Source organism: Peromyscus leucopus, chromosome 14, assembly GCF_004664715.2.
Source record: "Peromyscus leucopus breed LL Stock chromosome 14, UCI_PerLeu_2.1, whole genome shotgun sequence".
In the NCBI taxonomy this organism is placed as follows: domain Eukaryota; kingdom Metazoa; phylum Chordata; class Mammalia; order Rodentia; family Cricetidae; genus Peromyscus; species Peromyscus leucopus.
The window spans coordinates 51,345,354-51,371,824 of record NC_051075.1 but is presented as its reverse complement, the minus strand read 5'-3'; the positions used below and the strand labels follow the sequence as shown (position 1 = coordinate 51,371,824).

The 26,471-nt window shown below is 45.5% G+C and overlaps 1 protein-coding gene across 4 annotated transcripts in view; it reads left to right on the top strand.

Moving 5' to 3' along the window:
• Positions 1 to 26,471, top strand: part of Dpf3 (double PHD fingers 3) — a 287,665-nt gene that overhangs the window by 39,261 nt on the left and 221,933 nt on the right. The window contains exon 1 of one of the 4 annotated variants that reach the window (XM_037210696.1): positions 12,275 to 13,888. The exons of the other annotated variants lie outside the window; for them this stretch is intronic. The gene's annotated coding sequence lies outside the window, so the exon portion shown is untranslated. Of the gene's footprint in view, positions 1 to 12,274; positions 13,889 to 26,471 lie in introns of those variants that run through there. 4 annotated transcript variants of the gene reach the window in all.

Sequence of the window (26,471 nt, the reverse complement as noted above, 5' to 3'; positions counted from 1 at the left end):
GAAGTAGCAACGAAAATAATTTGATGGTTGGGGTCACCACAATATGAGGAACTATGTTAAAGGGTCACAGCATTAGGAAGGTTAAGAACCTCTGGTCTAGCTGCATTCACAAGAAAAGCATGTCAAGTGCAGCCGTTGTAAATAATTTGGGTTTTCCAGTCAGCCACATCACTTCAGTTTAATTTTACTTCATTTCTGATGGCCTGACACCAGTGAGGGCCTTGGGAGGTGAGGTCCTCATTTTCCAAGCCTCCAACCTAAATTTTTTTTAAGCAAACACTTCGATGGCCAAAGAGGTTTGTACCCTTTGAAAAGCCCCACTTTTTAAGGAAGGAAAAGATGACTTTGATAATTGAAGGAATGTCATTCTGTGGCATGTTTTTGTGTCATGGTGTTTGGGTTTTCTGGGGAATGGGATCCGGAGTCAGGTCTGACTGGTGATGGGCAAGTCGGGAAGGAGGCATGACTTCTCAGATCGTCCTCAAGGGAAGACAAGAAGGTTGAGTATATTGCTGGTCGCGGAGGTATGCATCAGGTTCTGTGTGTCTGACGACATAGTATGCTGACTGCCAAATGCAGCTTTGACTTTCTCTTCCATCCAATGTGCATCTCAGTGGGGTATGTCCCAGGGAAGCCTCCTAGGTGTTGACAGTGTCATGATGAAAGTTTGCGGTGTTTTTTGGGGATGGGGTAGGGTCTCATGTATCCCAGGATGGCCTCAAACTTGCTGTGTAGGAGAGGATGGCCTTGATTCTTTTGCCTCAGCCTTCCAAGGGCTGGGATTGTGTGTGTGTGTGTGTGTGTGTGTGTGTGTGTGTGTGTGTGTCACTATGACTGTCTCAAGAGTTTGCAATTCATGTAGGTAGCAAGATGTTTTCAAAAGCTACCCTTTGCATAGAATAGGGACACATTGCTAGGTGGTGGTGGTGGTGGCGGCAGCGGCGGCGGTGGCGGCGGCGGCAGCGGCGGGCAGCGGCGGCGGCGCACGCCTTTAATCTCAGCACTTGGGTGGCAGAGGCCAGCGGATCTCTGTGAATTCGAGGTCAGCTTGGTCTACAGAGAGTTCCAGGACAGCCAGAGTAACACAGAGAAACCCTATCTCAAAATAAACAAACAACAAACACCAACAAAAAGAATAGAGACACATGACACCCTTTGGGAAAAATAAATGATGTTATAGTATGTTTCTCATTTTGTGACTTTTCAACACTCAAAAAGCAGTACATTACTTAAAAATAATGTATAGGACAAAAGGGCATAAAACAAGAGGCCAAGGATTTCCAAGGCTGGAGAGATAGCTTCAGTGGTTAAGAGTGCACACTGCTCTTGCACGGGATCTGAACTCGGTTTTCAGCACCCATATGGGGTGGCACAGAACCACCTGTAACTCCAGCTTCCGGGAAATCTTCACCCTCTTCTGGATTCAGTAGACACTGGCACTCATATGACCCCCTGCTCCCATGTATATATAATTAAAAAAATAAAATTTTAAGAGTGAGACTTCCTCCCCATATGCCCATTCTGCTCTCCATACAGTTTTTTTGTGTATCTTTCTTTGCATTTTCTATGCCATTGTGAGCATGCATATAATATGTCTGCAAGTCTATGTCAGAATAGCTGTTAAGGAGTCAGTTGTAAAGCAATTTCCCTTACTTCTTTGATGATTGGTAAAAGGAGAGAAATCCTGCTCTCATCCTCTAGTGGACTCCTTCCTATAAACACTTCAATCCCCAGTAGGTCTGCTCTATTGCACGCGGCATGGGTTCTGCTTAGGAAAGCCAACAGTACATGGTTTGTAGAAAAGCAAGTTACTCCAAGTGTTGACTGGGTACAGTGGGGGCTGTGAGTGTTCACCACACACACATCAGTAAGGAAGATAGCAGCGGTGCCCACATGAGCTGAAGAGAAGCGGCTTTTATAGTTTGACCAGGGGTGCGTACTACTTTTCTGGGAATCTCAGAGCAAGATTGTAAAGGTTGGATAAACATGTAACGTGAGAATGTGTGACATTTATGGCCAAGGTGGTGACAAGCTGTGATCCTTATGGGTATGAGTGCCTGGATGCAAAGACCAGTCAGGCAGGGCCCTGCCTCGGCTCACACACAAATCCCACCCTGCCCCATTTTAGGAAAGGGGAGGAGGGAGAGCCAGAGTGAACTCAGTGTGGCAAATGGGACCCAGACTTTGGTTTGGACCCCCTCCCCCAAACATGTTTGCTGTCCATGGGTTCTGGAGAACAATCCAGTTCTTGGAACTCTTTTCTGGTGTCCGGTACAGAGTTGTGCTCAGGCTTCTGACCTTTTTTTTTTTTTGCTTTGTGGCATCCTAGGAGACAGAACACCAGGAAGCCTTGAGAGACAGCCTCATGGGCAGGCGCTCTGCCAGCCATCTCCTCCTTCATTCCGTTTCTGTGGGCTCATTCTTTTTCTGCAACTTGAGTCTCTCCAGAGAACCAGGTCTGGGGCCCAGAGCTCCGAGCTCCTTTGTCCCTTCCTCTGTTCCCCCTCCAACTACCTGCCTTAGCTCTGGGGCTCCAAAAGGGACAATGTTTGCCTTGAAAGCATCTTTGGAGGATTAACTGATGTCTGCTCTATGCTTTGAAGAGAGGAGAGAGAGAGTGGGAGACAGGAGAGAGAGGAGAGAGAGAGGGAGACAGGAGAGAGAGGAGAGAGAGAGAGGGAGAGAGAGAAGGAGAGAGAGAGAGGGGGGGAGAGATAGGAAGGGAGGGAGAGTCAAATCTCTGGCTGTCCTCAAAGCTCACCCATCCCAGCTCAAGCTGCCAGGTCTGGCTAATGGAGGTGTCGAATGAGCTGGCCCGTCATGACCACCTTCCTGAGCATCTCATTTCCTCATCTACCCATGATATAAGGGCCATTGCCCCAGTAGGGAGGAAGAAATCCTCAGGTGGGCATTTATACATTTTATTTTTTTTAAAACCAGGAGAAAGAATATTAGCATCAAAATGATCCTCCCCAGGGAAGTTAGTTTGTGGCCATCTGTGACATTTTCTCATTTGGAAATTGTTCTCTCTCTTTTTAAAAGCTTTGTAAGTGTCAGGGGCAAGAGGAGTTATAATCTGCACCTCTCCAAGAAGGCCCTCTGCCAGGCTATTGATATGTTAATTTCATGCGGTTTGGGAAGAGAGGATGACACCTGCTTCAAGGTGAGCGTTTCCATCTCAGTGAATTCTTTGTAAACAGAGGAAAAGGGCCTGGCAAGCTGCTTACCGGGAAGAGCCAGACAATACAGCGTGAGTTCAGAAACAGAGGGTTTGGCCTGGCACAGTGGCCCACGTTTGTAACCCCAGCACTTGGGAGGTGGAGGAATGAGGGTCAGGAGTTCCAGGCTACCTAGTCAGAACTACATGAGACCTTGTCTCAAAAAAAAGCAAAGCTAAAAAAAAGCAAAGCTAAAAACGGTCTATTTCGGAGGCCATACCAATCAGAATTAAAATCAATCAATGACAGTCTCAGTTTGTATTGTTAGTGCAGAAGACAAGACTCCAGGTCCAAGACAGCTAAGCATATTGGAGTCCTCTTCCAAGGCTTTGGGTGGTACCGGGGTGCAAAGAGGGTTGGAGCCCCCAAGGCTGAGCTTTCCTTCCAGTGGGGTGGCAGAGAGCAGCCTTCATTTCCTGGTGTTTGGATGAACTCTCTGGCACCTGATCCTCAGAGTCTCTCAAGCACCCCTCAGCTTGCTGTTTGGCACAGGCCTTATTAATAGAGGCCATTGTTCCTTCCTGTACGATGCTCCTGGCTACTTGAAAAATCTGAAGATCTGGCAATCCGGATCTTCATTGCACCAAGGCTACCTGCTGTTTGGATAGGGCAGTGGAATTGTCAGCTTCCGGGTTATCCACCTGGGGCAAAGGATGCCAGCATTACCTGTCTGCAAAGCTGGTGAGGAGGAGTGTTATCTAGAAACACCTGTGAATGTGCTTGGGTGAGGAGACACAAGCACAGGGATTGAGGCCGAGAAGGGATTAGCTTTCTAGAAAGGTCACCCCTTAGCAGGTTGAGGGTACATAAGCTGAGCCGCAGACTCAAGAAGAGTAAATCTTGGAGCAAGGTGAGGAGTATCGGATTCTGATGGCCCACAGTAGAAGCTGCGCCATTCAGAGAAAGCGCCTACTGCATATCCACAGCATTGCAGCTGCACTGTGCACGGCTCCAAGGACCCATGTTTCAGCCTCTGTCCAGTGTTCAGCTCTGCACAGGTCCTGGGACATCCAAGAGTTTGATGAATCTTGGCCTGGCAATAGGCAGGATGGACTTGCCCTCGAAGCCACTGTTGTTGGAAGTGTACGCTATGAATAGATGCTGTTGCCATTGGTTGATACATAAAGCTGTTTTGATCTATGTGGCAAGGAAGCTTATAGCCAGGTAGGAAATCCAAGTGGAGATACAGGAAAGAGAAGGGCAGAGGGGGAGAGACACCAGCTGCCGCCCAAGGAGCAGCAAGATGACAACAGACCGATAATGCCATGGCCACGTGGCAACTTATAGATAATAAAAACAGGTTAAATTATGAGAGCTAGCTAGCACGAAGCCTTCCATAGGGCATACAGTTGGTAATTAATATAAGCATCTAAATGATTATTTTATAAGTGGCTGTAGGACCGTGGGGGCAAAGCGGGACCAGAGAAACACAGGACCGTGGAGCAGGGTGGGACCGGAGAAACTTCCAACAACAGGCCACCTTTGAGAGCAGATGAATGAGTCTCTTTTCTCTCCAGTTTGTTCATCAAAATGGAGACACGAGTGCAGGTGTTGTAGACTCAAGCCCCAGAGGGTCAGGCAGGCCCTGTAGACAAAAGGGATATCCTCATGGGAGAGGTAGGGAAGCAAAGGGGAATGTGGTAAACTGGGAGGGTCCTGTTCCTGATGGGATGCCAGTTTGAGGCCAGCCTGGGCTACAGAGTGAGTTTCAGGAAAGGCTTCAAAGATATACAGAGAAACCCTGTCTCAAAAACAAACAAACAAAAACCCCATTACCTTATTTTTGACAGGTTCTTTCTATAGGTCGGGCTAGTCTGGAACTTGCTATGTAGCTTGGGCTGGCCTTGAATTTATGATCATCTTGCTTCCACCTTTACAAATTATTTTATGTGTATGGATATTTTGTGTTCATGTATATCTGTGTACCACGTGCATGCTTGGTGCCCATGGAAGATGGAAGAAGGAGTTGGATCTCCTGAACTGGAGTTATAGATGACTGTGAGCTGCCTTGTGGATGCTGGGAATCGAACCTGGGTCCTCTGGAAGAGCAGCCAGTGCTCTTAACTGCCGAACCATCTCATCAGCCCTTCTGCTGCTTTCTGAGTGCTGGGATTCCAGTGTCTACTACCATACCTGGCAAGAATAGTTTTTCTTTTGGTTCTGAACCCAGGGATGTGTGCACGCCAGACAAGTGCTCTACCACCCAGCTACATCCTCAGCCCTGAACTCTGACAGCTTCAGATAGAATGAACTAATTCTTAGAAAAGCATAGTGCAGACCAAAGGAAAGACGTCTGGAGGCCATATTGATCTTAGGTTTGCAAGCCCTGGCTGGGTAAGACTTCTCTACGAGGCCATTGACTTGACTTTGTGAATCAAGGGCATAAAGAGGGAAGATCACTTATGGATAAAGAATGGCTGTAAGGACCAATATGGGTGAAGGGAGGATGCAAAACTTGGACTACACCGTCACCAAGCTAGAGCAGCATGTCTGGCCCCTGAAGGCTTCGGTGAGGATTGCTGTAAGGCCGGTAGGAAATCCAGGGACAGCTGAGGGGAAAGTGTACAACTGTGGGTGGCCGCCGTGGGGGCAGGTAGGGTGCAGAGGTCAGTGAGGCCTCAGGACAGCTCTGGGGGAGAGGGCGGGTGTGAGCTGGCATGGACTTGGAGTTGAAGTTTTTATACTCTGCCCTCATGTAGCCTGGTGGGTGTGCACATCCCTGCTAGTCATGCACAGAGGAAGAGCATCACAGTCACCAGAAACATCTCTGGGCTTCTACTGGAATGAGCGTGGAACTTGGGCCCAGCCCTTGAAGTTTGGTTAGGACTAGAAGCCGGTCATACGTGGAGAGAAGACAGGGAGTGTGGGTTCAGAGAATGTGGGTTTGGATCTTCCCTTTGTTACTAGCCTTGCTCCTGGACCAAGTTACTGAGCTTTGGAGGGGCAGGGTGGCTCATTTGGGGGAAAATAATTGTGCCTACCTCTAGGGTGTGTTAGGAATCAACGGATCTGAGTACCACAGTGCATGAGGAGTTTAGTTCAGAGCCCGGCACACAGTAAGTGCTCAGTTTGCGCTCTTTATTCTGAGACAAGCAGCAGCCTCAGCTAACTGTGGTTAAGCATAAAATGCATTGTCTCAGGAAGAGAGCTGACAGGAGACACAGTGTAAGGTCACGGTGTCCCTGCCCCCATTGAGAGTGCATTCCTGAACACAGACCTCTAGCCTGAGTCCCTGCTTCTCAGACGTAATACTCATGTGGAAAAGCTGAGGAAGTTTCTTTGGGCCTGGTTCTATCTCTATTATATAATGGGAACCCCCCCTCCCCAATTTAGTTCACAAATATTTACTAAGAAATTCCTATGACCCAAGCCCTAAGAAGTGGCATTTGGGATGTTGAACACAACAAGATGGAGGGTAACTAACCATGTAATTAGTTGAGTTTACTCTGTGTGTGTGTGTGTGTGTGTGTGTGTGTGTGTGTGTGTGTGTGTGTGTGTTATTGGAGAACAGCTTTTGGGAGTCTGTTCTGTCCTTACACCATGGGCTCTTGAGATTGAACTCAGGTCTGTAGGCTTGAGAAGCAATTGCCAGCCTGGGTGTATTTAGATGCTGAAGCTAGCATATAGGCTAAGCTGCTATGACAAAGAGATCCCCAAATAGAATGGCTAAGACAGGAAGTCCTAAGGAAAGCACATCAGATTGACAAGCAGGAGTTTTTGTTTTACACCCTTAAGTCTGTCTCGGGGGTGTGGGAGGTAGGAGGTGAGGAAATCCAAGGCAAGCGGCTTGTCTTAGAGAAGGAGCTATTCTCATCCTATTGGCTGGAATTTAGTCACATGGCCACATCTAGCTGCAAGAGATTCTGGGAAATGTAGTCTACAGCAGATGAACCTATGCTTAGGTGAAACTGTGGATGGGGGTTGCCACAGGAAGAGATAGATAGATAGATAGATAGATAGATAGATAGATAGATAGATAGGTAAATACTGAGGTGCAGTTAGTAGGTCTAAATAAAATGGATGGTGGCCAGTAAAGTCCCTCAGGAGCCTGGGGAGAACTTTGTTTTTCTGGACTGGACACTGGGGATTCCTATCACCTAATACATGCCAGGGAAACACTCTACTACCTCTGCATTCCACCCCAAGCCTGAGAATTTTATTCTTGAGGTTCTTTCTAGTGCTCCTTTGATAGAGGAAAAACATGCCTACCCGCCACCCCCCATTGGCAGGTGAGGATATCCTCTGCCCTGGAGCTGGTGTCTTGTGATGGGTAGAAAAAGCATATTTTCCACCTGCTGCAGGGGATGGACAGAGTGTCTGTCTGGCTTCAGAGCAAAAAACTTTAACATCTCTTTAGTAATATGTGCAGTGGGTAGATTTGGGCAGAGATGGATGATAATGGCTTCCCAGTCACTGTCTCACTCGGTGTGGTCTGAGGAGTTCAGTACCTTGGAATTGGACTTCAGATTCTTCTGGAAAGCTATGTTAGCGGTAGCATTGCGACAGCTGTAATTTCAGACTCTTTCGAAAGGTCTTGTTGACTTCCAGGAAATGGGGCAGATGTGGGAGAAGGCAGCATGGGCTGTAAGGACCTCGTGTGTTCAAGACTCCATCCATCTCCATCTCCACAGGGAGAGGCCAGTGAGGAGCACCAGTGTGGGCACAGTGTCTGTGTGAATGTAGCACCAGTGTGGGCACAGCAACCGAGGGCCTGGGTCAGATGAGCTTATTCTCCTTCCCCTGAGGGAGACTTATGAAGGGTCTGTGGTTGAGTGGGGTGCTGGCTGGAGTTGGGCTTTCCCATCCAGAGAGTCTCAAATGAGATGCTAACCTTTGCTCTGCTCTGGATTTTATGCATAGTCAGAAAACTGCTTGTCAGAAGACATCAAGTGCACGTCAGTGCTGAGACCACACCTTAGGGCATTCTGAATTAATAGTTAAGATGGACACCTGGTGATTCTTAGGGCCATAGTTACTATACCCCGCGTTTGAGTTTGAATGTGTGCCTATAATGTGCCGTGAACTTCATCATACTGCTCTGTATTGGTTATGCTTCAATGTTCAGAGTGCTTGGTATTTTCCTTCCGATTACAGTGAATGCAATATTACTAAATCTCCTGAGCCAGGGGTGGGGAGGGTGTCAAGGGTATTTACTCCGACACCCTACTCTATCCAAACAGAATGGCATCAATGAGAAATGACACTGACTTCAAATCTAGGAAGAGACCATTTCCTAACTTGACATTTTAAAGTGAGACCCCTGGATACCTGTGCAAGCCTCCTCACTGTAACTCCCACACCAGTATTTCATACACCTCAATTGCCTCTGGTCCAGTGCGGTGCCCAGCGCATGGCCAAGACTTAATCAACACCTAGTAGGAGACAGTAAGAACACAGACTAGGGACAACGTCTAGCTCCATCACTTGGTAGCTGTGTGCCTCTAGACAATTTCCTTACCCTCTCTGGATTTTCATTCCAGACTGTGTAATGGGAAATATACTAGTACCTATCTCATAGACAGAGACTAGACATATGAGCTTTTATAGGAATGCCTAGCCCATGCGAACACTTCATTAGCTGTTGTTACTGGATCACTAATGACTAAATGGAAACCCAAATCTGCCTGCTAGAACTTTATAATGAATCTTTTCAATCTTGTTCCATTTGGTCGATGTTGATCAACCCCTTCTCCACACTTGATTTCCATATAAAACAATCATGTCTTTTTTTCTCTCATTCCAACAATTTAAAGAAGTTTTAAAAAATAATTATTTTATGCCTATGGGTGTTTTGCCTACATGTATGCCTGAGCACCACATGCCTGGCACCTATGGAGGACAGAAGGGGGTGTTGAATTCTCGGGAACTGGACAGATAGTTGTGAGCAGCCGTGTGGGTGCTGTGAATTGAACCTGGGTCCTCTGGAAGAGCAGCCAGTGCTCTTGAATGCCGAGTCATCTCTCCAGCACCTCCAGCATAAGGGAAACAAAAGCAAATGGCTGCTGATAGTCCCAGATGTTTTTGATGCAAACCAGGGTCCAGCTGCAGGGGGTGGTTAGAGGGATTAGCTCTTGTGGGCTGAATCTGCACATCCAGTGCTCTTTTCCAAAGACAGGACATTGAGGGTCTACGGTTTCCCTGACCCAGCAGGACCTTGGAAGACATTGCTGTTTGGAAGTCAGGATCCTTTTGGGAGTAGGGGTGTCTTTTCTAAAGAGAACTAGGGGAAGGTATATTATTTACCAGCTTGTTGTGGCCTCATGTTAATGGTTGTTATTCACATCTTGGTATTTTTTGTATGTCTAGAAAATGCTCTTTGGATGAAGCTTTAAGTTTGATCCTGAACAGTTCATAAACTGGGCTTGGTAGTGCCTGCCTGTAATCCTAGTACTTAGGAGGCAGAGGCAGGAAGATCAGATGTTTGGCGCCTTCATCCTCTACATATCAAGTTTGAATCCAGCCTGGGTGACACAAGACCCTACCAAAACAAACACAGTTATCAGTTTTTAGAAAGGACACACTGAAGAACTTACTTCCTGTGGTGGTTTGAATAAGAATGGCCCTCATAGACTCATATATTTGAATGCTTAGGGTGTGGCCTTGTTGGAATATGTGTGGTCTTGTTTGAGGAAGCAAGTCACTGGAGGGTGGGCTTTGGGGTTTCAAATGCCCAAGCCATACACAGTGGTTCCTTCTCTTTTCTGTTGCCTGCCAATCCAGATGTAGAACTTTCAGCTCCTTCTCCAGCACCATGTCTGCCTGTGTGCCACTGTGCTTCCCACCATGACAGTAATGGACAGAACCTCTGAAACTGTAAACCGACTCCAATTAAATGTTTTCCTTTATAAGAGTTGCCATGGCCATGGTGTCTCTTCACAGCTTTAGAAACCCTAAGACACCTCCCTTTTGATTGTAGTGGCCAAGAATTAAAACAGAATAAATGGTTATCAGTAAGGGAATGACTCAAGAGCCGTGGTACCTTCCTACCATGATTCATAAAAGAACCAGTACAAGGATTTTATAAGTCTATAAAATTGTAACTATAGTAGGAAAACGAAAGGGGAAGGGATGTATACAATATTTGTTAAACAAACAATATTCAATCTAGAGGGAGCCAAGAAGTTAGCACTGTATGTAGGCCAGGGTTCTGTTACAAGAGCTGCATTTTAGCTCACAGCTTTTGATGTTTCAGCCCATGACCTACTGGCTCCACAGCTTTGGAACTGTGATGGCATCGTGCCTTATGGTGGGAGCATGTTGGGGAGGAAACCTTTGACCTCATGGTCCCCAAAGTAAGAGAGAGGGAAAAGGGTCTGGAGATGTGTTACCTAACACCGAAAGGGAGGAAGAGAAGGGAGTCCTAGAACCCCCTTCAGGACACCCGCCAGTGACTTGGCCTCCTCCCTTAGGCCCCAACTCTTAGAGGCTTTGCTACATCCCAATAGCACGGTGGGGCTTGAGGCCTAAGCCTTTAATACCTCAGCTTTAAGGGACTTATGAACCAAACTATGGTTGTGAGCTCCCTGGTAAATAAACAGAGATGAGGATGCTTATTTGGGAGGGTGGAGTGAAGGGAAATAACATAACAATATAATGTCATTTGAATAAATTATCTCTGCATGCACTTGCATAAAGAAGTGAACAAATATCTGTGGATAAATGAAGAGAATCAAACAGAAGAGCAAGACTGAGCTCCTGGGCCAGTCTAGGAAAGGCAAGGGCTGGGCTCCAGAAGTGGAAGCATTTACCCAACAGATTAGTGTGGCTGCAAGTCAGGGACGCCGGTGAGAAGTGGGTGGCTGGGCACAGACAAGCTGCTCAGCAGTCGCTACTGTCACCCTGAAGTGTGTGCGGTGCGACGGCAGTCTCCTGATTTTTCAAAGTGAAATAATTATGTCCCCATTTTCCGGATGAGGAAAAACAATTGCATGTCACTGAAGGTGTCACACGGAATAAGTGATGCCAAGACCCAAGTCCAGGTCCGTTTGCCTGCAGAGTCCCAGCTCTTTAAGTGTCAATTATTGTGGCCACAGGTTGGAGCCTGGGGGGGGGGGCTGGCGTGCCCTGATCATAGCTCAGAGTTCTGCAGGACCCTCTCTCACAGGTGTGTTTTGCTATTAAAACTACCCAAGTCACCATCCAGTAACCGTTTCCTGTGTGTACTTGCTGGCCTGGTCTGTGTGTGTGTGTGTGTGTGTGTGTGTGTGTGTGTGTGTGTGTGCGTGCGCATGTGTGCCTGCAGCAGCTACTTGGGACTTTGTTCCCAGGGGAGCAGACTGCACAGCAAAGTAGGGCATCTTGCTGACCTGCCTTAGGACAGGTGAGAGCGGACGCTCGTTAAAAAGGAGCGCACTGTTACTGAGTATGACACCTGGACCCAGAACCATCTCATCAGCTACTTGGGGGGCAAGTAGCAAGTGCCCAAGTGCCTGGACTCTCCTGAGGCTCTGTCTTCCACCTCTGCTTGCCGTACCCCAACCCCACAAACCACAAAAGAACTAACAAGAGTGGCTTGTTTGGTGGCCTGGTCGTGGGCTTTTGTACAAATTACTGCGTGCCTTTGTGGTCAGCAAAAGTGTCCCAAGGGGAGTCCTTAAGGTTCAAGTCACAGTTCTGCAAAATGATGTTACCTGGGATGGTCCCTTCTGTTTCCTTTTCCTTGGTTCCTCATTCATAAAGAGGGAATATGATTTTTATCCTTCTCGCCATTAAATGATGATGTACAGGGGGCTGGAGGGTGGGAACGGGAGGAACTCCGGGGCTTGTTGGCCACTAGTCTGCTTCTAGGTTCAGTGAGAGATCCTGTTTTGAGGGAAGCAGGTAGAGAGTGATAGAGTAGGACAGTGAGACATCGATCGTCTTCTGGCCTCTGCATGCATGAATGGGCATGTATACCCTGCGCACACATGCCCACATACCACACACACACACACACACACACACACACACACACACACACACACACACACACTCTTTCTCTCCCTCTCACGAGTAAAATATCTATAAAATATTTGTATTTTTTAAGTAATAGAAGATGTACTATACACTAGTAAGGCAAGGCCAGGAATGTGCGTCAGGTTTAGACAGAGACAGCAAGCTGATGCCACTGATGATGGTGACTTTGCTGTTTAAATCTGGATGTGTCCAACGTGATGAGACCACTCTTTCTTGGGACTTTAACGATGGCATTGGTGACTTCCAGGAACAGGCTTGTTTATAAAAGTTGACTGTGCTGCAGAGGCTGGCTGACCGCAGGGACGCCTGCCCTGGGCCCCTCTGCCCGCTCTGTGGCAGATGGCCGCCATTTCCCTGGTGAGATTCCGCCAGCTGGCACCGGAGTTACTGGCTGCCGCCTTCCTTTACTGCCTGCAAATGTCCCCACAGATCTCAGGAGTGGAGAGAATGAGGAGGAAGTGTGCTGCAGGCTATGGTCTCCATTCGAAGGTTTAGAACGAGGTCTGCCTGCCCAGGGCCAGCACCTGCACCCATGCGTGGCTGTCTACAAATTGTATGCTGAACCTCCTGGCCATAGACAGACTGGTTTTCTAGAGTCTGGGTTCATCCGCCTGGAGGTCAGGGTCTTTTCAGTCAACGATTGCCGTCATTGTCTTTGTGAACAGTGACATTGTGAGTTCCTTACAGGTAGGGACTAGGTTGCTGGTAGCCTTCCAGTGTCTGGTGTGTAGTAGGAAGACACAGACATGCTTTTCCTGTGGGAACCTCAACTCTGGGAGTGGACAGCGTGAAAGCCATTTTTGGGGATGATTTTCTTCTTGTTCTCTGCATTCCTCTGTCCAGGCTCAAGCATGGGGTCCATACCCCCCATCTTTATTCCTCGTTGTCCTTATTTTTCTTAGAAAGTGGCTTCGTCTGGCCGGCCTATCATGCCAAGCCAGGCCCTGACCACATACCCTCTCCTCCAGGCAGTCTGATAGGAGATGCTGAAAGCATTTCGTTGGTTCTACTTTGAATTAGTAGATCAGCCAGCCTGGGAGTGGAGCTTGCCTGTATCCCGGGAGCTGCTCCCATGAGGACCACAGAGTCTAGACAGCATAGTTTACCTGGAGCCAGGGAAGACAAGAGCTGACCTCTTGGTGGGCCCCCAGACAGACACGGGTAAAAGGATGTCCTTTAAGGAAAAGGAAAAAAAAAAGAATCCACCCAGATGGAATGATGAGAGGAATGATATCACGGTTGGCATGACAACGGCAGGGCCATCATAATCTCCCCACAAGGTGGTCAGAATCCCAAGGGAAGGCCGAGTTTCACTGCTCATCTCACTTTGGGACAGGCAGGAGTGGTATGGGATGGAGGAGGGGCTGCTTACTCAATGGCCACAGCAGGCCTGGGGGCCTGGACTTTGTCCCCAGAGCTGCTTCCCAGCTTTGACAATCTCCCAGGGGTGCTGAGTGCCACCTCCAAGCAGCATGGCATTGGAGGAGCGGCCAGAGAGACAGGGCAGAACAGCAGAGCAGGGGCTCCATGGCTGGAGAGTGGAGATGAGACAGAAGATGGTTTTATGGGATTCTGTATGAGTCTTGAGCTGTATCCTCAGCTCCTCTTTCCCAGGGGCTCCAACCTCTTTGGATAAATGTGCCACGGGCCTCCGGTCCCTAACCTGCTTTCTCTGGAGTTCTGCCACAGGTGGTGTGGAGCTGGGTCCAAACCACGTAAGTTGTACTAATTTCAAAGCCCCTTGTTCCCCAAACCAAGAGAGACAAAGGTTCAAGTGACTCCTTGGTCACGAAGATGCTGTGACGAATGCTGTCTCAGGCAGGTGCTTCTCGATCACAGAGCAAGGATTTAGATATCCAAGAGTTGAAGGGTCATGAACTGTGGGGTTGGTATCCTGGGGGCTTTTCTCACCTCTGCCCATGTGGTGACTGTACCTAGGTTGGGCCTGGTTAGTGACAATCATACCTGCTTGTTTAGCTTTCTGGACTCTGGCACTTTGGGGGTTTGGAAGTGGGAGGGGTCATGAGGCTGGATGTTTCAGCTCCTTCTCCATTGTGGAGCCTTACACCTTGGCTGCGGGCTTGGGAAGCCATATCAGAGACTCTCTAGCAGCAGGCTCTTCAGTTTCTATCGTGGATATCTCAGCACCACCCCAACCCCCAACCCCTGCCGCCACCCCACCCTGTTCCTTTTGTTCTACTGTCTTTTAGGGTTTCTATTGCTGTGAAGAGATACCATGGCCATGGCAACTCTTAAAAGGAAAACATTAAATTGGGGGGGGGGCGGGTTCACTTATAGTTGCATGGTGGGAAGCATGGTGGCATGCAGGCCCTGGAGAAGGAGCTGAGAGGCCTACATCTTGCAGGCAACAGGAAGTTGACTGAGACACTGGGCAGTATCCTGAGCATAGGAAACCTCAAAGCCTGCCCCCACAGTGACACACTTCCTCTAACAAGGCCACACCTACTCCAACAGAGGCATACTTCCTAATAGTGCCATTCCCTATGGGATTATGGGGGGGGCAATATATCCAAACTACTACAGTAACTTTGTAAAGTGAACTTAATTATTATTTAATTGTTTGATTGATATTAAAATTCACAATCAAAATTCACAATCAAACTCAACAGTTCTAAAGTGGTTACGATATTGTGGATTCAGCATACGCTTCCTCATTCCCCTATCCCATGAAATCACTAATTTACTATATCTACCATTGTGAACGTTCCTCTATTCTAGATATTTTATATAAATGAAACCTCACAATATATGTAACCTTTTGTGTCTGCCTTCTTCCCCTTAGCATGATGTTTTCAGTGTTCAGCCAAATTGTGGCATGTAGAAATATTCCATTTTTTTAAATGGTTGAATAGTATTCTATTGTGTGGAATCACATTTTACATATCCATTCATTGGTTGGTGGAGATTAGGATTATTTCTACCTGTTGGCTATTATGAATGATGCTAAAATGAATCTTTTTACATTTGTGTACATCTTTTCTGTGGACATGTTCCCTCCCCTTTGCCCTTCCTTATTTATGTACATGTGTGTGTGCACCATGTACATATAGGAGCCTGTAGAGACTGGAAGAGGCCTTTGAATCCCTTGGATCTGGAGTTACAGGCAGTTGTGAGCCACCATATGGGTGCTGGACCTTGCCAAGAGCAGCAAATGCCCTTGGTCTCTGAGTCATCTGTTCAGCCCTATAGTTCCTTTTTTGGGATAAGGTCACTTTGTCCGGTCTGGAACTCAATACACAGTCCAGGCTAGCCTCAGATTCAATCCTCCTGTGATAGCTCCTGAGTCTTGTGCTCAGGATTACAGTCTTGTGCCATCCCGTGTGGTTCAGAACATATGCTTTAAATTCTACTGAATAACACATAGCTGAACAGAGTAATAACTCCACGTGTAACTTTCTGAGGGGCTGCCTGTTTTCCATAGTGTCTGCTCCACTTCTCATCCCCACCCAAATATATGAAGGTCTCGTTTCTCTAAACCCTGGCTGATGCTTGTGACTGCCTGCTCTTCCTTGAGTGTGTGTGTGTGTGTGTGTGTGTGTGTGAATGTGTGTAGGTGTGCACACCCATGTACACGAAAAGGCCAGAGAAAGCTATCTGGTGTCTTGTTTTTCGTTGCTCTTCACCTTATTCCCTTCTGACAGGGTCTTTCACTGTACCCAGATTTTACCATATTCTGTTTCCAGCTAAACTGGTAGCCACCAAGCCTCACCAATCCTCCTGTCTCTGTTCCCTGTAGCAAGTCTTCCTCTGTGCCGCCAGCTCCCAAATAATGACAAGGAGACTTGTTATTAATTATGAAAGCTTGTCCTTAGCTGAGGCTTGTCCCACTAGCTCTTATAACTTTAATGAATCCATTTATTTTAATCTATGTTCTGTTGCGTGGCTCGTTAACTCATCTCTCTGTACTGCTCATGCTGCTTTCTCTGTCTCTGGCTGGCATCTCTGCCTTTTTTCTTCCCTGAGTCCTCTCTGTCCCCAGAAGTCCCGCCCAACCTCTTCCTGCCTAGCTATTGGCCATCCAGCTCTTTATGAAGCCAATCACAGTGACACATCTTCACACAGTGCAAAGGAATATTCCGCAGCAGTCCCCTCCAGTGCTGGTGTTACAGGTGCTTGTGGCCATGCCCAGATTTCTTATTTTTGAGATTATAATTACATTTCTCCCCTCTCCCCCTCCAAACCCTCCCACACACTCTCCCCCACTCTCCTTCAAATTCATGACCTCTTTTTCTGTTAATTGTGATTGTATGCATATATGTATATACATATATATTCCTAAATACTACCTGCTTGGTTCATACAGCATTACTTGTATGTTCTCAGGGCTGACCATTTGGCACTGGACAAGCAATTGGTGTGCTCTTCCTTGGGGAGGACCCCCTTTCCCACTCCTAGCTTTCCTTTGTTGCCTAAAGGTCTTTGTGTAGGGTGGAGGCCTGGTGGGCTTTTCCCCATCTGCTTTCGCATGTCCATTGGTATCCTTGTTCAGTTTACATGTGGGCAGTCATGTTGGTGAGACTTTATGGGTGTAGCTTCTGATGTTACTAGGAGACACGGTCTCACAGCAAACTCCCTAGTCCTCTGGCTCTTACAGTCTTTCTGCCTCCTCTTCCACAATGTTCCCTGAACCTTAGGTGCAGGAGTGTTTGGTAGATGTATCCCTTGGGATTGGGCTCAACAACTCTATATCTTGATTGGTTGTGATTTTTTTTTTATAGCGGTCTTCATCTGTTGCAAAGAGAAGTTTCCTTGATGAAGACCACACTTGAGTGAAGACTACACCGTGGGCATAATATTTATAGATTGTTGTTAGAGAGTATGCTAGTCCTAGTAAAGTAGTGGTTATAGATTCTCCTCCTGTAACCATGACTCCACACACTGAGTAGTTAGCTAGGTTTCCAGCCACAGGCATGGGCTTCCTCTTTCTGAGCAAGTCTTAAGTCCAATTAGAGAGCTGTTGGTATACCAAAGTATACATGCCACTTCTGCATCCTCAGGGTCATCGTGCAGTGCTGGGCATGGATATGGTTCATAGGCATCGTAGCTGGGTAGGATTGTTGGTTGCCTTTCTCCTTAGGAAGCTTGTATGGTACCTTCTGGTACCATGAAAGTTAGTTTTCAGGGAGGGAGCATTCAAGTCATTTCCAGCTCAGGGCCTGTGGGCCCTGTGTCTGAAGGGCATTATGTCTTCACTATGCCCAGGTTTTTATGTGGTTCAGGCATCTGAACTCAGATCCTCTTACTTGCTGAACTCTCTCTCCAGCCCCAGTCTGCCCTTTTGAATATACCCATCCTAGTGGGCATGAAGAGGTATTTCACTATGGTTTTAAAAAGTACATGTATGTATCTACTTGTTTATCTATATGTATATGAGTGTTTTGCCTGCATGTATGTCTGTGTACCACATGCATGCTTGGTGTCCATGGAGGCCAGAAGAGGGCATTAGATCCCCTGGGACTAGGGTTTCATACAGTTTTGAGCAGCCATGTGGGTGCTGGGAATTGAACCCAGGTCCTCTGGAAGAGCAGTCAGTACTCTTCACTGCTGAGCCATCTCTCCAGCCCCTTCATTATGATTTTGATTAGCATTTCCCTAATGACTAGGGATGCTGAGTATCTTTTCACATGCACATCGGCCATTTGTCTATCTTTTTGTATTATGCATACCCATTCAAATCTTTTGCCCGTTTTCAGTTATTTGTCTTTTTGGTGTTGAGAAGTGAGTTTATTGAAACTTACCATTGTTCTCCCCACCCACACTCTAGCATGGTGCCACCAGCCTGTGATGAAGGAGGAGTTTAAATGGGTCGTCTGAAAGCAGGTTTTAATCTTTGCCTCTTTGATTGCTCAAACGTGCTTAGGAATCTCCCCTTCCCTCACCTGACTTTCTGTCCTTGATCAGTCTTGCTTTGCAGTTGGTCCCCAGCTAATCTGCTCTGTGCTCATGGCATTATTTTCTATATGTACGTGGATCATTCCTGCATGCATATGTCCGACCCTCTTTGAAGCTTGCTCTCTCTACATACATAAGCATACATACAGCAGGACCCTCAGCATGCTCATAACTCAACACATTCCTTTGCCAAGTCTTCTCCCCCCCCACCCCGTTGGATTCTCCATCAACATCTACCTAATCAGCCAGTGGAAGTCCTCATGGATTTCTTCCTCTGAGCCACATCTACCCACCAAGTCTGTCCATGGACTCTTTTCAATGTGTCTGTATCTCTGCCCTCATGCTCTGACTGACATGGGCCAGGTCTTTGTCATTACAACTAGGCTCTCCAGTTTTGAGCATCTCTCACTCACCCGCTCTCTGCATGATCTGATCCTTGTCATCTTCAGCCTCTCCCATGATTCCATTGCCTGAGGACGAACTTGATAAGCATACCACCCTTCTAACATGGCTACAACCTCTTTCTGAAATCCCACGGTTCTCTAAATATTCTCCTCTTCATCCCTACTGTAGCCATGAGGAATTCAATGTGGCCACTTCAATAATTGTCCCTACTGCCGTACATGGACTGCTGTGAGCTGGCATGAGTTTCATGAATGTGGCTGGGGACAGATTTCCATTGTGGCCCAAGCTAAATGCTACTTTGGATAGAGAACCTGGTGACTGTGGATTGGGTATGAGTTTTGATTCAACAATTTCCTTATGTGAAAAATTTCCAAATGGAATTAAAATCAAACTGAATTTTATTGATGTTATGAATCATGAAGCATATGTGTAGTTTGGGAGCTGATGAGTAAAACATATTTGAAATTAGGTTTGAACCTCAAGCTTGCCATGACTTCTATAAACACCAACATCATGTACTTGTTTAAGACTACCTTTGACCTTTAGGATGCCTTCTAACCTTTTCAGAGTATGTTAGTCCTTAGATAAAGAGGTTAATAAAATTTAAGGTGTGATCCTAGCCTTTTCCATGAAGTTTTTATTTTTTTTTAGATTAATTTATCTTAAATTGTCATTTAGTCCTCTTTTTCTCCTTCTCCTTCTCCTTCTCCTTCTCCTTCTCCTTCTTCTTCTTCTTCTTCTTCTTCTTCTCCTCCTCCTCCTCCTCCTCCTCCTCCTCCTCCTCCTCCTCTCTCCTCTCCTCTCTTCTCTCTCTCTCTCTCTCTCTCTCTCTCTCTCTCTCTCTCTCTCTCTCCCTGTCTCTTGGTTTTTGGAGAGACAGGGTTTCTCTATATAGCCCTGGCTGTCCTGGAACTGCCTCTGTAGGTCAGGCTGGCCTTGAACTCACAGAGATCCGCCTGCTTCTGCCTCCCGAGTGCTGGGACTAAAGGTGTGTACCACCACACCTGGCTTCTCTCTCTTATTTTTGCTTAGCAAACTTTTCAGACCTTATGAGAAGTTGTGAGAATATTATAACATCCTCCCCTCCCCCTTCTCAGATGCACCATCTGTCAGCACATTCGCCACATTTGTTTCCCCCCTCTCCTGCTCAGGTGCACAGGAGTGAGTGCAGACACACAGACACACAGACGCGCAGACATTTGTACACAGCCTCCCGAATGGTCTTCCCAGTGCTTTTGTGTTTTGGCCATCATGTCACATGACCTGCAGAAGGTCGCTGGCATGAGCTGGGACAGAAGAGACGGGTGCCCTGGGGTGGAGGGAGAAGGAAGTAGCTGCCCTCTTTTGTGGGAAGGTGTGATTACCCTCTCCTTATGTGCAGGCAGATGGAGGGCCATGGGACACAGCCCTTTGGGTGTGATCACACCTGTTTGCAGGAAGCGTGAGGTCAGTCGACAGTGCCCCTTTCCTGTTCGTGGTGTGTTTTCGAGCCGCACAGAGAACCCCAAGGCTTGACTTCCTGCCTCAGTACTGCCCAACTGCAGCATGCTTGGCAGAACCTCAGTTTCTCCATTTATATAGCAAGGGCTTAAATCACCTGCTCTTGACGGCTTCTCCCTGTACTCAACGTCCTGTGGCCCCGTGATGGCCAAAAAAATACCTCACTCCTTTGGGAAATTGTCAGGAGATACTTAAATGTACTTGTGAGATGAACCTAGGAAATTTATTGCCGGCTGGGCTGTGGCCAGGACCGCATCTGGTTAATAACAAGATGTGTTTTTTTCCCCTCGTAGGAGCTACAGAGTGCAGAGGTGGAGGCTGGCGGGTGGGCTTGGTGAGGACAGGCCAAGCAGCAGGAACTCTGACCTCTCTGTGTCCCAGCAAGGAGCACAGAGGCTCCCCAACTCCTCCCCCCACAGGTCTTTGAGGTCATGACTTTTCCCATTTGCTGTTTGTCCTGCTCCCCCACACCCTTTTATAACTACTTTGTTCAAGGATCTCGCCACCTCCTTTTGCTGTCCCTGGCTGACTTCCAGGTTTAATATCTCAGGACAGCAGCGACTAGAAGATGTTGACGGCACAAGTGACTTTCTCGGGTGGACTTTTAAAGAAGGCCTCACTGTCATGGATGGGGATGAGAATTATCCAGAGGGCGTTGAATATTGAGACTGTTTTCTAGAAGTTTCCAACAAGGTTCCTACCTAGACTGATCAGACTCATTTTATGGGTTTAATTCCCATAAGTGGAACTGGAGAATGTTCTGGTAAAGGAGAAAAGAACTTAGGTGTGTCAGGCTTGAGGAAAGGGACTGTCGAGAGCTGGGTGATTGGAGACCCATTTATTCATTCAATAAATGTTTATGGGATGCCTGCTGTATTATGTGCAAGGTCCTTTTACCCAGAAAGTCTTTCTCATTTTCATGGTTTGGCTCTTTCAAACAGTTTTTTTCACTGTGTAGCTCTGGCTGGACTTGAACGCACCATGTAGCTCAGGCCAGCCTCAAACTTGGGTAATCTTCCTGTCTCTGCCTCCAGATTGCTGGGATTATAACTCATGTCTAGCTTCAGCATGTCTGGAATTTGGGTGGACATCATTACTTAGGTTCCTGACACTGGGCCCCGTGGGATAGAAATGGTAGAAATGGCACAATTGTCACATCCCCTCTTCTGACAGTCACATGCTGAGCTATAGCTGTCCCATTGAATCCTTCCTAGAAGATGTAACATGCTCCCCAGTCAACTGATGGGAAGGGTGACCGAGAGGGGGGCCTTATTCAAGGTCCGCTAATGACAAGTGAGAGTTCAAATACCACACTCTCAGGCTCTGTGTCTGTCCCCAAAGCTGGTTTATGGGTTCACCCCATTTAGTGATGGTTTCTACTGGTCCAAAAGATGAGGACAATGTAGTTAGAGTTATAGTAAGGCTTATGCTGTGTTGTTCAGTGAGTCTCAGCTGGAGCAACTTTACTCTCCAGGACATTTGGAAACGCCTAAGGTAGTTTTTTGGTGGTTACAGCTGGGAAGTGCCATTGGTAGTTAACTGGCAGGGGCCGGGGATGTTGCTTAACATCTTCCAGTGCACAGGACAGCTGTTCCCCTCCCCGAGCCAGGAGCTGATTTAATTAGGGTGATCATTAATCTTAAAATTATATTATTCTGATTTGTGAGAAATATATCATCGTGGGTCCTTTTGTATGTGTGTGTGTGTGCATGCACTCTTATGTGAGATATATTTGTGTACGTTTATGTGAGTGTGCATGGCTTCCTACATGTATGTATGACGGATGCTGATATCAGATCTCTTCTTCATTTGCTCTCTGCCTGTGGTGGTTTGGATGAGAATGGCCTCATAGGCCCATATATTGCCAGGCTTAGTACCCAGTTGGTGAACTGTGTGGAAAGGTCAGGAGGTAGCTCTTGTCGGAGGAGGTGTGGGCTGGGGTGGGCTTTATAGTCTCAATAGCCGGGTCCAGGGTCGCTCTCTCTCTTTCTTCCTCTCTGCCTGATGCTTGTGGATCAGGGTGTAAAACTCTCAGCTACGGCTCCAGTGCCATGCTTGCCACTGTGCTCCCTGCCACGATGGTCATGGACTAACCTTTCAACACTGCAAGCAAGCCCTCAGTGAGATAGATGCTTTCTTTTATGAGAGTTGTGTAGGTCACGGTGTGTCCTCATAGCGATAGAACAGCACCTATACTGACACTACCTTATTGTTGTTGCTAGATAATATAGCTAACATTTATTTAGAAAATATATTAGATAGCTAGGTGGTAGTGGCGCACACATCCCAGCACTTGGGAGGCAGAGGCAAGCGAATCTTTGAGTTCGAGGCCAGCCTGATCTACAGAGGGAGTTCCAGGACAGTCAAAAAGCCTTACAACAGCAGAGAAACGTCCTGTGTTTGAAAAAAAACAAAAACAAAAATGTCTCAAAAGCAATATATATGTATATATACATATATGCATATATACATATATGTTAGATAGAAAATTTTAAACACAGCTACTAATAGAAACATAAAAATGAAATTTCTTTTCCCCCACTATGAATGTAACACATACTTATTTAATGAAATTTCTTTATTTTTGAGTATATATATATATATATATATATATATATATATATATATATATCAAATCCATCCTCCTCCCCAATCTGAGATGGGATCTTGTGCTGAATCCCGAGCTTAGAAATGCAGCTAGAGTGATTGTTCATTGAGCTCAGGGATCTGCTTCCTCAGTGTTGAGGTTATAGATACACACCACCACTCCTGATTTTTTTATATGAGTGCAGGGTACTGGGCTTACATCCTCAAGCTTTTGTGGCCAACACTTTATTGAGTGGGCCATCTTTCCATCCACCATCTTTTTATTTCATCAACATATCTATCTATCTATCTATCTATCTATCTATCTATCTATCTATCTATCTATCTATCTATCATCTATCTATCTATCTATCTATCTATCATCTATCTATCTATCTATCTATCTATCTATCTATCTATCTATCTATCTATGCGCACAATGTTCTGTGTGGTAACTCAACAGATGAGTATGGTGTGTAGTGATCAAATGTTGGTAATTAGCCTTTTTACTCCCTTAAAGAACATTTATCTGTTGCTTGAATTTCTAAAGGTCTTATTAATGAAAAACCTGGAACTAGATATTGAGGCAAATGCTGAAAGATCAGAGAGGCAAAGGAACAAGCCACAGCCACCACCTCTTACCTCACCAACTCCTCAGCCTGAAAAAGCCTCTAGTTCATGTCTCCTCATGCCTTATATACCTTTCTCTGCCCAGCCGTCACTTCCTGGGATTAAAGGCGTGTGACTTCCAAGTACTAGGATTAAAGGTGTATGCCACCACTGCCTGGCTCTGTTTCTTTCCTAGACTGAGTCAATCTCATGTAGTCCAGAGTGGCTTTGAACTCAGAGATCCAGACAGATCTCTGCCTCCTGAGTGCTAGGATTAAAGGTGTGTGCCACCACCGCCTGGCTTCTGTGATTAATCTAGTGGCTTGTTCTCTTCTTTGATCTTCAGGAAAATTTTATTAGGGTATAAAATATATCACCACCTTTCCCCTTTTTTGTCTAAAATAATAAAAGAAGGTTATAACTAATATAATAAAAACTAAATACAGTAAGTACAATAAGTATATACAATATATACAGTCAAGAATTATACTAACAACGTCCAGTCCATTAGCATTTGACAAATTCAGAGAAAATAACTCAATTGTTTATCCTATTTTGGTGAGTCCAAAATGTACCTAATTCACTTTCTACCCTAACTTGTATTAACAACCCCAAACTATCTTTTGATGTCTTTCAAACTTACACACTTTACACCTCTTTAATGAGTTTCTTTTCCAAATTTGTTAACAAGGAAAACTATAGCTATCTAGTCTTCAACTCCATCAGAGACTTGAGAAGGAAATAATATTACCTAAGTGAACAGCAACTTGCAAAAAAATGTGAGAAATGACAGAAACAGCTGGCTGCCTGGACAGTCACCCAAGACTCCTCTGCAATGTTGGGGCACCCATCTTCAGCCTAGCATATCTGACAGACTCATCTGTGAAGTAGGATATTCTGAAGGGCCTTCCTACCTTGTCTTGGCAAGAATGAGCAGTCCTTTCTTTTGTGTCCTGCTTGTCCATTTGGACAGCATACTGTTAGCAGTCAATGTAAGGGTACTTTCTTGCCCAGTGGCTACCTTGCCACAAAGAAAATCAACTCCATATGGAGTTTCTTAGATGTCCATCATTGTCTCTGAAGTAGATTGGTGCTGCCAGGAGCAGACATGTCTCATAGTCATAAAAAAAGAATCTGTTATTAAAATACCTTAAATACCATATTCTGTAGATCTCTGAAGTGTTTGAAGATGATTAGTCTATCTAAAATGTATCTCTGTTTGACCTTGGAAACATACCTAACATGGCTATAAGTTTGATTGTAATGACTACTAATTTGCATTTCTTTATATCTTAAATAGTTGGTAATAATAAGGACTAGCAATTTGCATTACATTGTTGAATGAACTCTATAGGTACAATACCTTGCACAAGATTAGAAGTATATGAACAGTATGCTCTAACAAAAAAAATCTCAAATTTGTATCAGTATACAAAATTTGTATACAATATACAAAAATCCAATGTAAAATATTTAAAACTAGTAGTTCCTTTTAAAAGTAGATTCAATAATCTACCTTTTTGTCTTATGTCTATATCCTCTTTTTTTCTTTTCAGAGTAGATTCAATAGATTCAATAATCAACCTTTTGTCCTATTATATCTGTATCCCCTTTTTTCTTTTAAAAACAAGAACCCTGAATTTAATCTCCGTTGTTTAGCCTTTTTTCCTGACCATTGACAATTAACAACTTGTAACCAACCATCCTAAACAATGGCAATTATCCATAACCCATTGAAAGGCCAAAAGCCACCTGCCTCACCTCTTGGGAATGTGGGTGTCATGTTCTTAAAAATACTTCCTGCTGTTTGGGGGCAAAGGCATCTTTAGAGGATCCTGAAAAGAAAATTTTGGGTTAATTGTCAAGTCCTGGGACAGGCAGCTGTATCATTTGTTGTCCAGTCTCAGGGTAATGAGAAAGTGCAGGGCTTGTCTCAAGTCCTGGCTAGAGTAGTCTGTGAGGCTAGATCATCTCAGCTAACCATCTTGAAATTGTCCTGAGCAGTTTGTAGTCCAAAGCTGATCTTTGGGTGGTGTTTGTCAGTTTAATGGCATTATCATCGTCCTGATAGAATCATCATTGTGGGATCATCTTTTCAAAGACTTCAAAGGTTGCTATTAGGTGTCGTCATGGTTCACATCACAAAATCTTTTTCGTGGGACTTTTTTTTTTCTGGATGATTTGTCCTTTTTCTTCAGATGTCTCATTTGTCCATTGTTCTTCAGATTCCTTAGCCTTCATTCTGCTGAAAGACAAAAACTAAAACCCTTCCCCAACCCTAACTTTGAGGAGGTTCCCTTTTGGCAAGTTCTGTCTGATCAAATGAAAAGCATTTGTTCGTCATATAAGTTAGTTTAAATTGAATGGTCATGCTGGTTGATGAACTATCACCTCTTCTAATTAAGAGGTCTCTCTTGTTCAAATCAAACCTTTATCAATTTTGATGGTATCCATAGCTTTTCTTCTCTGGTGGAAACAAAAGCAAAACCTTGTCCCCATCGAATTACATATTCTGGTTTTCTTCTGAGGTCAGCACATCCTTAAAGTATACAGGCTGATTTAATTCTGTAGTTTTTTTCTATTATTCAATGTCTCTCCACAGCTGTTGTTCCTTTCTCATTAGCACTGAGAAAGTTCAAAGTTAATAAAGCATTATGCAGTCTATTTCTGGGGGTCTTTGTTACCCCTTTCTGTTTATTTAGCATATTCTTTAGAGTTAGATTTGATCTTTCTATGACTGCTTGGCTATAGGATTGTGTGATATACCTGTAATATGCTTTATATTGTAATAAGCAAAAAAAACCCCTCTTCATTTGACCAGAGACATATGCTGGAGCATTGTCAGTCTTAATTTGTAGTTATACCCATGATGGTCAGAACTTCTAGCAAATGAATGATTACAGAATCAGCCCTTTCAGAACTCAGAGCAGTTGCCCATTGAAATCTTGAATAGGTATCAATGGTGTGGTATACATATTTCAATTTTCCAAATTCTGCAAAACGAAACACATCCATCTGTCAGATTTCATTCCTCTGAGTACCCTTTGGGTTACCTCCTACTGGTAGTGGAGTTTGATTGTATAAAGAACAAGTAGGACATTTTTTATAGATTCCTTGGCTTGTTGCCAGGTTGTGGAAAAATCCTTTTTTAAACTCTTACTATTGACATGATATTTTTTATGAAATTCTGAGGCTTCCAGCACATTTCCTATCAATAGTTTATCAATCTCATCATTACCTTGTGCTAGAAGGCCTGGCAGACCCATATGAGATTGGATGTGTGTT